Source organism: Rana temporaria, chromosome 10 (genome assembly GCF_905171775.1).
Source record: "Rana temporaria chromosome 10, aRanTem1.1, whole genome shotgun sequence".
NCBI lineage: Eukaryota > Metazoa > Chordata > Amphibia > Anura > Ranidae > Rana > Rana temporaria.
In genome coordinates this window covers 103,803,219-103,818,991 of record NC_053498.1, presented here as the reverse complement: position 1 = coordinate 103,818,991, position 15,773 = coordinate 103,803,219, and the positions used below count along the sequence as shown (strand labels likewise).

General features: G+C 44.1%; 1 protein-coding gene across 3 annotated transcripts in view; it reads right to left on the bottom strand.

Moving 5' to 3' along the window:
• The window catches only part of PRKCZ (protein kinase C zeta), a 390,682-nt gene that overhangs the window by 41,190 nt on the left and 333,719 nt on the right, over positions 1–15,773 (bottom strand). The gene's annotated exons all lie outside the window — the stretch shown is intronic.

The window sequence follows — 15,773 nt, the reverse complement described above, 5'->3', positions numbered from 1 at the left end:
GATATTTCGTCACCAATATCCCCAAGTATGTGCAAATGTACATTAGTCTGCAACTGTGGCCTTTCTCAACACTGGAAAATAAAATTGTGAACAGTCAATCCATTAATTTTTTTGATTAATTGATAAGATTACACTCAATATCTTGCAATACCTTGAACTTGTATATAAGTTGATACCATAATTAGTACAGTGTGATTCAAAAAGGATAGTGCAAAAATAAAGCTGAACATTTGTAGTTCAGCAGTAAAATTTGGACAGGTAATGTGCCTTTTTAGGTTGATACAGTTGTGTTAGGCTCATTTCATTATGAATACTGTATTTATCGGCGTATACCGCACACTTTTTTGTCCTGAAAATCAGGGCAAAATCGTGGGTGCGCGATATATACGCCGATACCTGCTTCCCACGCTTAGTTTGAATGCCTGCGCCGACATATACCGAGCGCAGTACACTCGGGTACATTCGGCCAGGCTCGGCTTCGCTCGTAGTCACGCTCTGTGACGTTTAATGCGTGAGAAGCCGAGCATGGCCGAATATACCCACGAGTACTGCGCTCGGTATATGTCGGCGGAGGCTTCAAACTGAGCGCGGGAAGCGGGGATTCGACACAGAGACAGCGCGGGAGAAGCCGGGAGGACACCACCGAGGCCGCAAACGGACGCCGGACCGGACGAGGCCACCGATGGACGATGGGCAAGACACCAAAACTGTAAGTAGTAAAAGGTAATACATTTTTTTTTTTACAGGATTTTAGGTTCAACATTAGGGGTGCGCGCTATACGCCGGAGCTCGCAATACCCCGATAAATACCGTACATTTGTTTTACCTTTTCAACATTCTTTTTGAATCATACTGTAGAAGACTCTAGCCTCATTCAGGGTTCTGTTTATCACAGACAAATCGTGAGCCAGCTCCTAAAGCATAGAAGGGGCAGCACAAAAGCTGCACATTTTAGGTTTTCTCTCTCGCTTATATTTGTTTTCTCACATCTTGATGATTGTGGCTAATCCAGTGGTACAGCTTTAGAAAAAGAAGAAGATTATGTGGCTGCTGAGGGGGAAACTGAGTCTGGCTGTCAGAGTATATCAATCTCCTCCATATTGGCAGGCTCTTAGGGCCAAATCCACAGCCAGCGGCGCAAAATAAGTTTTTTAAAACTTATGTCATTTAAGTTACGGCGCCCTAAGTTGGTGTCGTAATTGCCGTATCCACAGCGCATTTGCGCACAAAATTGCGCCTGCCGTAACCTAAATTCGGAGGCGTAAGGCGGGGTTATGGCAAGTGGGAAGGAAGTGGGCGTGCTTCATTGTAATGAGCCGTGACCCCATGCAAATGAAGGTCCGGCCGTACTGCGCATGCGCGCAGGAATCTGCTGCTCACTGCGCATGTGCAGAACTTTGCTTGGCGCAATCAGTGAGATAGGTAAAAGGCCAAGTGTACTTAGTTTGAGGATCGCCCTGTGCTTAACTAGCTCCAGTCAAACACACTTCATTTGCAAAAGTATTTCCCTGTGTTCCCTTCCATGAGCAATTTGCTTCTGCTCTTAGTTTGTCAGTGTTTGTTGGTAAGTTGTGTGTGATAGAGAAGTGTTGGAGGAGTAGTAGATAGTAGTTGTTGTTTGTTTGTGATAAGTGTAATTTTTGTTTGATTGTTTCTGCTAATTTTTGTTTTTTGTTTTTTTCTGCTTGGATTTTGTGTTTGTATTTGACTTTGTAGTAGCTGTCTGCTTGTGTGTGTATTTTTGTGTATTTGTTTGGTGTGTATTTTTGTGTGTTTGTCCTGTGAGTTTTCTTATTGCTGTGTGGTGTTTGTGATGGCTCCCAAACGCAGGAAGCTGAATTTTTCCCATGTTGAAAAGCAAATCCTTGCCAGGTATATCATCCAATATGGAAGATATTTACATGGGCCTGATAGCCGGAACACCTCCCCGGCCCAAAGGAAGAGGATATATGCAAAAATAACAGATCACATAAATGCGGCGGGGGGAGGGGAGACGAGGACCCCCGCTGGCATTAAGAAAAAGATCAATGATCTGAGGAGCGTGGTCCGCAATAAGGTGGCCAAGCTCACTGCGCATAGGAGGGGCACTGGAGGAGGGGGACCATGCCCCATCCGGCTGACTGAGGAGGAATGGGCAGTGGCCCGGTGTTTCGAGCCAGAGCAGGTGGTGGGCCTGCCTGGTTATCAGTCTGATGTTCCTGTGAGGCCAGGTAAGCTTTTTGTTTTTCTATTTGGTGATTAGCATGTGTGGGTGGGGGAAGGGAACATGTGCCAAGTGTGTGGATCCTCAAACCTGTGATTGTTTGGTGTCTTCCACAGATGACCAGGAGATTGCTGGGCCATCAGGCCAGGCTGCTGCACCACCCCAAAGACAGGAGGCTGTTGAGGAGTCCCCAGGGGAGGGGAGTGGCCAAACCTCCCCTCATGAGGAGGCTGAGGGGGAGGAGGATGAGGGGGAGGAGGAAGAAGATCTCCAGATTGGCCGGGAAATCATTATTGCCACAGATCTCATGACATTTGACGATACCCTTGAGGCTAGCCTTGAGGCTCCCCTTGAGGCTACCCCAGAGGCTCCCCTTGAGGCTACCCCAGAGGCTGGCACCAGTCAGGCCACCATCAGGGGTAGCCCCTCCCACTCCTCCCACAACATGCCGCAACCCACAAGGGTCACTCTATCCCCTCCTACCTGGCCACAAGCCTCAGGGGCAGGCAGGATGGCGACCCAGGAGACCAGGGGGGGGGGGTCTGAGCATCTGCCGGCCAGTCTGCTGAGGGACAATGCCCAGCAGACCCGCAGTCTGGGTGACATCAAAAAAACTATGGCCAAGATGGAGCACAGCCTGGATGTAATGAGGGAGTCACTCAGTGATGTGGCCACCAATTCATTGGGTGTCATCACCTGTTTGTGGTCCCTGCATACCGCCACAACAGGCGTGGGCCAGGAGGTGACTGCCCTCACCCGGGCTGTGCAGGACAACACACGGGCTGGCCAGGCCAATACGGCTGCCATCACTGACTGCCTGAACAGGATAGCAGTGGCCTTGGAGGGCAGGCCAGCCGGAGGTCAGACACCAGGGGAGGCTCCTCCCTCCCCTGCTCCCCCCCCCATGAAGATACTCCCTCCCCTGCTCCCCCCCCAATGAAGATACTCCCTCCCCTGCCCCCCCCCCCAATGAAGATACTCCCTCCCCTGCTCCCCCCCCCCGTGAAGATCCTCCAGGTGCCCGTGCCCCTGCCCGTGGGCAGCCCAGACGGAGCACTCGCCGCCGGACTTAAATACCAGGGGTACTTTTTTTTTTTTTTTTTTGGTTTTATAATTTTGTTTATTATACTGTACTTATGATTTGGTTTATGTGTGTGAATTATGTGTGAATGTGGGGGGGTGGCATTCCTGACAAAATAAGGGTGTCACCCTCAGTTTTGGTGGAGAAGGGATCCCCAGGACCAGGGAGAAGTCATCCTAGGTTCCTGAATGGTGTATGAATGCACAGTGACATAATTGGAGCCGTGGCGGGGCGTTACTGCTCCCAAGTACCAAAGGGGGGGGGGGTACTTGGATCTAATCCAATTCGATGTGCATGTGATGTGTCTGTGCTAGGGACCACAGTGGTGTGCATTCATGCATTCTCATTGTGACATAAATCATGTGCGTTTCCAGAGACAAAAACATTCTCAATGTGTCATTAATCATGTGTGTTTACTGTGCAAAGCAACATTCTCATTGTCACATAATTCATGTGCGTTTGCAGTGAAAACAAATAATATCAGTCACATAATTCATGTGCGTTTGCAGTGAAAAAAAATAATATCATTCTGACATGATTTATGGCCATTTACTGAGAAAAGATGCCTTCTGCGAGGCGTCTCCTGGCTACTGTGCCCTCAGTAGACCGGGTAGAGTGGGCTAGGGGGGGATTGCCTGGGTGGGGGGTCAGGTCAGCACGTAAGTTAATCTCCAGTCCCCTTCTCATTGCAAAGTTGTGAAGAATGCAACAAGCCCCTATTATTTGGCACACAAAGTCTGGGGAATACAACAGTGTACCCCCAGTCTTGTCCAGGCATCTGAAGCGGGACTTCAGCAGCCCAAATGTACGCTCCACTACTGCCCGGGTGCGAATATGAGCCTCGTTGTAGCGTTGCTCTCCTGGGGTTTGGGGGTTCCTGAAGGGGGTCATCATGTGAGGTCCCAGGGCATATCCAGAGTCACCTGGAAGGGAAAAGACAGGAGGATATTAGTCATGCATGTGCCCCTTGTGATGTCTGCATCATGGGGGGGGGCAGTCATACCTGACACCCATGTCACTCACCAAACAGCCAGCTGTCTCCATACACGTTCTGCTCCAATTCACGTGATATGTTGGTCTGCCTGAAGATGTAGCTGTCATGGCACGAACCCGGAAATTTGGCACAGACATGCCAGATGAGGCCATGGGCATCTACGATTACCTGCACATTTATGGAATGCCAGTTTTTGCGATTCCTGAACAGGTGCTCTGTATCATGGGGGGGCTGTAGTGCCACATGGGTACAGTCAATGGCCCCGATGGTCCGTGGGAATCGGGCAATCTGATAAAAGTCGGCCATGCTCTTCATTCGCTGGTCCTCCTGGGTGGGCTTTTCAAATTGACTGCCCATGCGTCTCAGTATTGCAGGGACAACCTGGTGCACACACCTGCTCATCGAGGACTGTACCATCCCAGCCAGACCTCCACATGTTCTTTGAAAAGACCCAGTGGCCAGAAAATGCAGGGTGGCCATAACTTTAATGTGAGCTGGCAGGGCATGGGATCGTTGGGTTGGGGTGTTCAGATCATCCTGCAGGATCCTGGTTAAGTCCAGGATGGCTTCCTGGTTAAATCTGAAGTTGCCAATGACCTCAGATGCAGTCATGCCAAAGAGATCTTGGCGTGGGCGGTATACCCTCTCCTGTGCCCTCCTCCTCCTCCTCTGTGCCCTCCTCCTTCTCTGCGCCTGTAAAGTTGCGAGTGCCGTTATAATCATTGATGGCCCGGGCTAGGGTTGTCCCGATACCACTTTTTTAGGACAGAGTACAAGTACCGATACTTTTTTTCAAGTAGTCGCCGATACCGAATACCGATACTTTTTTTAAATGTGTCCCCAAATGCAGCCATGTCCCCCCCATATGCAGCCATGTCCCCCACATATGCAGCCATGTCCCTCTAGCCATGTCCCTCACATATGCAGCCATGTCCCTCTAGCCATATCCCTCACATATGCAGCCATGTCCCTCTAGCCATGTCCCTCACATATGCAGCCATGTCCCTCTAGCCATGTCCCTCACATATGCAGCCATGTCCCTCACATATGCAGCAATGTCCCTCTAGCCATGTCCCTCACATATGCAGCAATGTCCCTCTAGCCATGTCCCTCGATGCGGCGGCAGTGGCGGGGGGGGGGGGAAAGGGGGGGGAAAGTATTCTATTTAGGTATCGGGGGTATTTGCGCGAGTACGAGTACGCCCGCAAATACTCGGTATCGGTACCGATACTGGTATCGGTATCTGGACAACCCTAGCCCGGGCATTTTGGCAGTCACAATGAAGTCCAGCAAAGAAGTGTTGGCAGCTCTTCCTAAATGGTGTTGCTTCAGCAGACCTTTACAGGGCTGGTGTAAAATTAGGGCTGCTATTATAAAGTCTAATTTTGCTCCAGAAAACTAACAGGTGCGTACAGGGCGTTATCTACGGCGCACAGGGCGTAATCTACGGCGCACACACTTAATTTTGAGGATCGCCCTATCTCCCTCATTTGCATCTTTGCCTATCAAATAAAGCGGCGTGACTAGCGTAATTTGCGTCAGAGGATGCGCCGGAGTAATTATTTTAGGTAGGACGGAAAAACCGGATTTTTCGTTTTGAGGATCGGGCGCAAAGATACGCGCGGAGTAAAATTAGAAATCTCGAGTTAAGTCGGCGCATCTGCTTTGTGGATTTGCCCCTTAAAGTGTATCTACATTAAAGAACAAATTTGAAAGAGCTTGCAGTCTACCAGCCACCAGTGGTGGCTGCAGTAGTTTTATTTTTATTTTTTCAATCAGTGACCCTGCCAGGAATACACCTTGCTCAATGCTCACTCACTGCATCTACGGAGAAGCAGTTTTGTCACCCTAGCACAGGAAGTTTGTTAAGACTACAGACCGCCTCTCCAACATTCCTCAACATAGAGAGAGGGTGTTCTGTAGACCCACAGGGTTAACTGAAAACCATGTATTTGAGCACAAAGAGGCAGGGTGCACAATACATTTTCAGCGGACAAAAATTCTGGCAGCATTAAAGAGGTTTTAAAGGCTATTTTTTTTTTCTTTAAAAAAATAAACATTATCCTTACCTGCTCGATGCAATGGTCCTTTTCTCAGGTCCAACCCTGGCACTTCTGGTATGCCCTCTCCCCCCCAAGTGCCTCCACAGCAAACTGCTACTGAACTGCCTATGTGTGTCCATAAAACACAGAGCGTCTTGGTCAGTGGCAGCTGGTGAAAAAACCCCCATCAATTGCAGCCTTACTTTTTTTAAGCTTATTGGAGCCTAAAGGGGCCGGATGCCTGAAAAGGGGGTGGCGGCCACGGATAGATTCATGCACGGTGCAGCACACCGTGTGCCCTTAATGGACGCACCATCACTAGTCCCAGCCCCACCCCCCTGCTCCCTTCTCACTGGCTTTGATTGACAGCAGCGGGAGCCCATACCTCCTGCTGCTGTGCCTGAGCCAATGAGAGGGAGAGAGCCTTGACTCTTGTGCACATCGCTAAATTGAAATCGGGCTCAGGTACCTTAGAAGCATGTTAACAGGTGCTTTTTCACATTTATACTATTAAAAGTGTTTTATCACAGCTATTTTATATTTAACAGATCTGGAACAAATAAGAGACCGCTGTTAGGATTTACACAGTCAGAGGCAGATGGAGTTTCCTAAGGAACGATTTTGGGGACTTAGGAGCTAAATTGAGGAAAAGAACCTCCAAGGTAGTATTCTCAGGAATACTACCGGTACCTCGAGCTACACCAGATAAATAATACTGGGAGTACGCTATAGGCCTAACTTGAGAGAGGAGGAGGGAGACGGACCTCCTATCACAATCTGGATTAGCAGCAAGAATGAGAAGTGTTATCATAATGGGGGATTTTAATTATCCAGACAGACTGGGCAGAGGGAACCACGCATTAGTCTAAGGCCCACCAGTTCCTAAATCTCTTGCAGGACAATTTCATAGGTCAGATGGTAGACGCACCAACTAGAAACAAGGCATTACTAGATCTACTGATTACCAACAATACAGACCTGATCAGGTATATGGAAATATGGGGCAAAATTTAGGAAACTGCAATCAAAGGTCAATTGCTTCAGTATAAATTACACAAATAGGGAACACAAAGACACAGAATATCAAAAGAGCCAACTTCCCTAAACTACGAACCGTGCTAGAAGATATAAATTGGGATATAATCTTAGAAACAAAGAACACAGAGGAGAAATGGGTTTGCTTTAAGAGAATATTAAATAAGGGCATTAGCCAGTGCATCCCATTGGGAAATAAATTTAAAAGAGCGAACAAAGGTTATGGATGGCTTAACTCTAATGTAAAAATGCAAAGGGAGGGATCATCATCAGCATTCAGACTTCACAAAGAATGGAACAAGATATGCAAGGGTGCAATTAGGGTGGCTAAGAGAAAACACAAAAGACACATAGCGGAGGAGAGCAAAAAAAAAAATCCCAAGAAATTATTTAAGTATACAAACAGTAAAACAGGGAGGACAGACCATATTGGCCCCATAAAGAATAAGAAAGGACATCTGATTACAAAGGTAATGAATTTTATCTTCTCAGTCTTCATGAGGGAATCGGGGGGCTTCAGTAACCAAAAACTGCAGTGCTTGTCCTCATGACACATCACAGGAAGCACCCTCATGGTTAACAGAGAACTGAATACCGTACTTAACATTAATAAATCACTGGGACCAGATGGCTTGCACACAAGGGTACTTGGGGAACTCAATCAAGTAATTGCCAGACCACTGTTCCTAATTTTTACTGACAATCTACTGACTGGAATGGGAACAGCTGATTGGAGAAAAGCCAATGTAGCACCAATATTTAAAAAAGGGCAAAAATGCATCCCTGGGAATTACAGACCAGTTAGCCTAACATCAATAGTATACAAGCTCTTGGAAGGGATGATAGGGACTATATACAAGATTTTAGTAAGATTTTAGTAAACTATCATTAGCAGTATCATGAAGAATCGTTCTTGCCAAACCAATTAACTTTCTATGAGGAGGTGAGCTGCCATCAAAATAAAGGAAGGCCCATAGGTGTGGTGTATCTGGATTTTGCAAAAGCATATAACACAGTTCCCCATAAAAGTTTACTGTACAAATTAAGGTCTGTTGGCATGGGCCATAGGGTGAGTACCTGGATTGAAAACTGGCTGCGTGGGTGAGTTCAGAGGGTGGCGATAAATGGGAAATACTCCGAATGGTTAGGGGTGGGAAGTGGGGTCCCCCAGGGTTCTGTGCTGGGACCAATCCTGTTTAATTTGTTCATAAACAACCTGGAGGATGGGGTAAACAGCTCAATTTCTGTATTTTTTCGGATGACACTAAGCTAAGCAGGGCAATAACTTCTCCCCAGGATGTGGAAACCTTGCAAGAAGATCCGAACAAATGAATGGGGTGGGCAACTACATGGCAAATTAGGTTTAATGTAGAAATGTTTTAAATAATAAATAAATATGGTCTGGGGGTTAAGTGGTTAAAAAGGTGATTAAACTCCAAGGATAAAGCAATAGATTTGCCTCACCTGGAGTATGTTGTCCAGTTCTGGGCACCGGTCCTCATGAAGCATGTACTGAAAATGGAGACAGGAAAAAAGAAGGGGAACAAAGCTAATATAGGGTCTTCAGGATATTAGTTATGAAGAAAGGTTGCGAGCACTGAACTTATTCTCTCTGGAGAAGAGACGCTTGAGAGGGGATATGATTTCAACTTACAAATACTATACTGGTAACCCCACAATAGGGATAAAACTTTTTGCAGAAGGGAGTTATAAGACATGTGGCCAATCACTAAAATTAGAAAAAAAGAGGTTTAACCTTAAACTACGTATAGGGTTCTTTACTGCAAGAGCTGCAAGGATGTGGAATTCCATTTCACGGGCGGTGGTTGCGCAAGGAGGGGGGGGGGGTATGGGGGACTTATTGATAGTTTAAAAAAATATATTAGATAAGCACCTGAACGACCGCAACATATAGGGATATACAAGATAATACTGACTTATAATCCATAGGTTGGACTTTTTTTTTTAACCACACCTACCATGCAACTATATGTAACATACACTTTAACTAGTGAATTTTATAGTTCTTGCTGCATATAAAGAAAACCATTTGTTCTTCTAAAAGCAGCTTTCACATTTTGATTTTCAGTATAACATGGTTGGTGACAAAAGCGGAGAAGCCTGTATGAAAAGCGTCTCTCATTCTCCACTTTCTCTTCTAGCACTGAATGATATGTCTATCAATTCATCCTTACCACAGGTCCAGATAGATGAAGGGACAACATAGTCTAGGGCCTTACCTTGGTGGAACACCATGTCCATTATTAGTAAAGGCTTCATTATACGGCTGGTTACAAAACTGGAAGTCTATCAATAAAATACACTTTTTTTTATCTGAAATGCATATCTGATCATGTTTTGAAAAATATTTCATGCATGTGGAAAAAATATGCACCACCACAATTTTTCTTCTTCTGCATACAAAAAGCATTATAAAAAAAAAAAGCTTTGCCAGATTATTGGAGAAAAGGCAACAGCAAAACAAAATACTAAACCAGGTCTAGCCAACAATGTGGCTCTTAGATGTGTCCCGTTGCTTTTGGCCACTAGGTGTCACTTTATTACCACAGAACAAAGCAGACAATTTACATACTTTCTTTTAGGTACATTTTTAAAACAAATGTATATTTATTTCAAGTGGTTGGTGTTGCCAGCAATTGTTTTTGTTTACAATTAATATGAAACAAAAAACAAGTGACATTTTAGGTGGATTCTGTTGGGATGAGTTAGCCCTTGGCATTTTAAATCTCCCGGTTACTCCCAACAAGCAAGAGCTTCTTCCCATAATTCCAGTCCACCTGGACATGTTGTGTATCCCCACCCACCTTTGTGTGTTCCAGCGCGTCCTGTTGCATTTCTTTTAAATAAAATTAAAGAAGCCCAGCAAGAAAAAGCTATCTGTTCCCAGAAAGATCTAACAAATTGTCAGGTGGACAGTCCAGCAACTGAAACACTGAAATAACAGCTTAGGGTGGACAGAATCTTTAAAATTCTAATTTGTGGAAAGTTTCCATTTGATGTCTCCACTCTGGTATATAGTGGAAGACAGCTTTAGGTGACAAGAAGATTGCTGGTCAGCTGGGGTGGCATATAGGCATTTTATGGCTTATGGTTCAGTAATTTGTCACTGTGTTTCTCAGTGTCATGACTTTTGTAAGATTTGGCCCTGGTCTCCAAGGCGCTCAACTGTGCATGGTTGTCTATTCATTTCACAGAGTTAAACGTGTGCTAATTTTCTCTTAGTGCTTTGCACCACACTTGGCACAGGCAAAGCTATCTAATCTACACCTGCCCCTACATAGGTTACCAATACAGCTATGCCTTGGTATTGGGGAAAACATATTTTTATACTAGTCATATGCAAGGACATCTGCTACCTTTGGTAAAAGTGACCAAACAAACTGCGGTAAAAATTGATCACATACAGAGATGCCAGTTAAAAAGGCATTTTCAATAATTTTTCATTTAGATTAGTTTGGTCACTTAGGCCTGAGAAACCATGGGTGGCAGATTTTTGTCTTTGAAAGCTGGTAAAAAATCTCCAAAAATCCCTATTTTGCTTTCTCTCTATTAATAGGGCTAAAATAAATGGTTTACAACTTGTGAACGCTATTCCATAAACAGGCCGCTGCTGCCACCAGCTGGCTGTTTGGTGGAATCACGCCTTTCAATTCCACACTCGAGGATATCTGCTGAGATTAGTGCTTGTGGCGGTTGCTTTAATCAAAGGGAATCATGTTGTGAGGTCTCAGGTACCGTTAAGTGATTTCAATCAGTCATTCCTTCGCTTTCATGTGAATGGATGTAAACCAGTAAATTACAGCAGAAAGAGCTTTGATTAGGGTCCTGTGTCTTGTGGAAAGCTAATGGGATTATTTATTGTCGATAATACATTAAACAGTTTAAAGAGACACTCCAGTCAAAATGGAAAATTGAGCCTTGAAATGCTTAAAAAGGAGTGAAACCTAGTTGCTCATTACTTCCAAGTTTCATCCAAATATTTCTGTAGGCAAGCACACATGCTACCAGCAACACACCCTAACTAATCTGAGAGCCACTGCTTGAGATAGAGGAATTCCCAAATACACCTCCTTAAAGTGGAGGTTCCATCAAAAAAACTATTTTGCTTTAAACTGTAGCTTACGACTAAAAAAGAAAAAAAAAAAAAAAGAACATTTTTTTTTTTACTCATCTGGAAATGCCTGTTGCTATGCGGTCCCACGAAATCTGCCTTTGAAACCACCTAGGATTCTGACATCATCTCCCTCTAATGCTCCTGGGAAATGTGTCATCATTTCCCAGGATGCAGTGCGCTGTCCAATTATCACTCCCCATCCAAGACTTCCAGGAAGTAAGTGCTTGTTGGCTTCACAATGCCTACAAGCAAAATGACAACAGAGTAGATATCGTTTCATAAACTATCTTTTTTGAATATCTATGCGGATCGGCGGCGGATTGTAAAATAGTAAGTGACCAGATTTATATTATAAAAACGCAGGATGAAAGGACATACATTTAAAAAATTCTAATTGTGGTTGGAACTCCGCTTTAAGGCTCCTTGCCAGCTCACATACACAAAGTCTGATCCTAAGAAAAAATATATAGAATTGTTAAGTTTCTTGCAGCCAGCAATCAGATTCAAACCCGCCTAGGACGAATGCGATTGGTTATATAGAAATCAGAGACAGAAAGTTCTCTAACACAAGCTTCAGGCAGTGCACTTCTAGTGAACCTGTGAGGTGTTCTCTGGTTTTTATGCTGCAGCATATTGGAGAAATCTGACTAAGGTACACTGAGTGATCTTTCCATATTTGTTTTACAGCTTCAATGTTTGCTAGATAACAGTAGCTTACTGATTGTTTTTACCTGTTGCGTCTGGAGGAATAGAAGAAGAGTTTGTCTGTCCTTGTGTTACAGTAAATTGATCAGTAAACTGCATATGATCTTTAGAGCAGATCATGCTGAGCATTATACTTATAGGATTTTTACAATAAAGGAAGAGAATAAGTGTTTAAATGAGGAAAATATTAGAGCCCCATACCTAACCCCCTACTAGGAAAAGGATTACAATAACTTAGACTAACAGACTTCTATATCTCATTATGGAAAATATCTCCTCCCCACTCGATATCTATTGCCTTTGAAACATTGTGAAAGAAAGATGAAGCCATACACACTCATTTTCTATTATATGTTATGCTACAATTTCAACCATTTACCTCTTACCCCTACTAGAGGAATACTTTACAGAGGTCATTAAAAAGTCTTTTACACCAACACAAGCTACATATAGATCTTTTTATCCAGGTGCTGGCATCTTTTCACAATACAAAAATATTCCGCCAACAAACTCAGTCCTACGCTGGAGATGTGAAAAATAAATTGGGACAATGCTCTGAAGCCGTAAAAAAGACTTTCTGGCAACAAATGTTTAAAACGGACAACCCAAGTAACTGCCTTCAAGCTACCAAACTCCCTTTTTTAAAACAGCCCTGTTTTCTATTGTTACTGGAGCAATATCTCATACACGTCTTCCTATCAGCAACAAACAATCCCCAAACACTGGAATACTACCATAGGTGTGCACACAGGGTGTGCCAGGGCACATCCTTATCCCCCTGTGTAGTGCAGATTACCTGTTTAAACCCCCAGTATTTCAGCAAATCCCCCTAATGGCACTCTATAAAAAAGAAAAAAAAAACACTGACAGCAATCACTGCCCTACTGACACCGTCCGTATATATACACACATGTATGTGTTTGAGCTTTGAGGCGCACACCCTAATGCAATAGGCTGTGCACACTTATGAATACTCCTATTACTGGGAATACTCCAATTACTTCTGTCTAATATTAAGACTTGAACCACTAACAACTCAAGTATATGGTAAACATACACTCTACATTTATATTTGGAGACCCTGGATCCTCTGCAAAGACAGCAACATTTTGCTTACTCCAGATGAACTTGCTACATTGACCCCTTCTCACTTAGGCTTTCCTTATTTTAGAGAGAGGTGCCCCGTAGGGCCTGCAAGAAGGCATTTTACATCTATCAAAATATGTGCCCACCAAGCCATACACCCGCCTCTCACATTCCTTACTTTTTCCCTTATACCTTTTTTTTTCATTTTGGATAGAAAAAGGGAGTGTGACAACCCGTTAGTTTATTTGCCATCTGTGTCCCATATGGGAAATGTCCTTTTACTTCCTGTCCCATAGCCAAAGCAGGAAGGGAGAGGAAATCATTACAAAGTGAGGGAAATCCGGGGTGTCACCAGGACCCACCAGAACTAGTATCCCAATTGGAAGATTTTTCCTCTTACTGGGCAAATCATGCCAGAGTAACAATTCTAGTTGGAGTACTCATCTGATGTTTCCACCCAGAATAAACATGTTTTCAACTGAATATGGCACAGCATTTTCTCCATGTTTGGTAGTTTGTAAGCAGAGTTTGGCTTGGGTGTTGGGCCTGTACTCAATGTGGGAAACAGATATCCAAGTGTTGCCTATTGGAGTGGTATTGTTATATAGTTTATTGGCTTGCAGCTTGTCTGCAGCTCAGGGTTGCCAGAGTAGCTGCCTTTTCCTGCTTGTAAGATGAGGCAATTGGAGTTTTGGCCACTAGATGCCGCTGAAAGGCCAGACTGGTTGTGTTGATGAGCTAAAAGCAGAGTCCCCTAGCCCATGTGATGCTGTACTTGCTGCAATAAGTCGGGCAGAAAAATAAGTTGGTTAACATGACATTGAAGAGGGCGAAGAGTATGCATGCTTGCAGGTACAAAATAAGCAGTATTGTGTGTTCCCAGCATGCCTGAAAGAAACACTGGGCAGTTTTGCTTTAGGAAAACAAATCTCCTTCCTAATTCACGCTCTCCTCTAGTTATAGTGCCTTGAAATTTACTACATTTTGTCATGTTACAACCAAAAACGTAAATGTATTTTATTGGAATTTTAAGTGATAGATCAACACAAAGTGGCACATAAATGTGAAATGTTAATCGGTTTTCAGATTTTTTTTTACAAATAAATCTGAAAAGTGTATTCAACCCCCTTGAGGCTGGGTTCACACTACTACACTACTTTCATCCTACTTTGCTCTGTGTTCAATGTTTCCCTATGAGAGCGTCTTGTAGCGTCCTACACAAGTCGGTCCGACTTTGAAAATGCTCCCTGTACTACTTTTGGTCCTACATTGATCCTACTTCAGGCCCATTGAATATCATTGAAGTCGGACCAAAGTAGTATCCTGTTCATGAAAGTAGGATGGATGTAGGACTAATGTAGGATAAATGTAGGACCAATGTAGCAGAGCAAAGTAGGATGAAAGTAGTGTAGTAGTGTGAACCCAGCCTAACTCTGATACCCATAACTAAAATCTAGTGAAACCAATTGCCTTCAGAAGTCACCCAATTAGTAAATTACCTGTGTGTAATTTAACCTCAGTATAAATACAGCTGTTCTGTGAAGCCCTGAAATTTGTTGAAGAACCTTAGTGAACAAATGGCATCCTGAAGGCCAAGGAACACGCCAGACAGGTCAGGGATAACGTTGTGGAGATGTTTTAAACAGGGTTAGGTTATAAAAAAAAAGATCCCAAGTTTTGAACAACTCACGAAGTGTTCAATCCATCATCCGAAAAAAGAATACATATGGCACAACTGCAAACATAAAAAGACATGGCGGTCCACCTAAACTGACAGGCTGGGCAAGTAGGGCATTAAATCAGAAGCAGCCAAGAAACTCATGGTAACTCTGGTGGAGCTGCAGAGATCCACAGCTCAGGTGGGAGAATCTGACCAAACAACAACTATTAGTCGTGCACTCCACAAATCTGGCCTTTATAGAAGAGTGGCAAGAAGAAGGCCATTGTTCAAAGAAAGCCATAAAAAGTCTCGCAAACTGCAAATGGGTAGTCATGTTGGGGAAAGAGCAAACATGGAAAAAGGTGCCCTGGTCAGATGAAATTTAACTTTTTGGCTTAAAAGCAAAACGATATGTGTGGCAGAAAACTAACACTGCACATCACCCTGAACACACTATCCCCCACCATGAAACATTGTGGTGGCAGCCTCATGTTGTGGGGATGCTTTTCTTCAGCAGAGACAGGGAAGCTGGTCAGAGTTGATGGAAAGATGGATGGTGCAAATCTTAAAAGAAAACCTGTTAGCGTCTGCAAAAGGCTGAGACTGGGGCAGAGGTTCACCTTCCAGCAGGACAACGACCCTAAACATACAGCCAGAGCTACAATGTAATGGTTTAGATCAAAGCATATTCATGTGTTAGAATGGCTCAGTCGAAGTCCAGACCTAAATCCAATTGAGAATCTGTGGCAAGACTTGAAAATTGCTGTTCACAGACGCTCTCCATCTAATCTGACAGAGCTTGAGTTTTTTTGCAGAGAAGAATGGGCAAAAA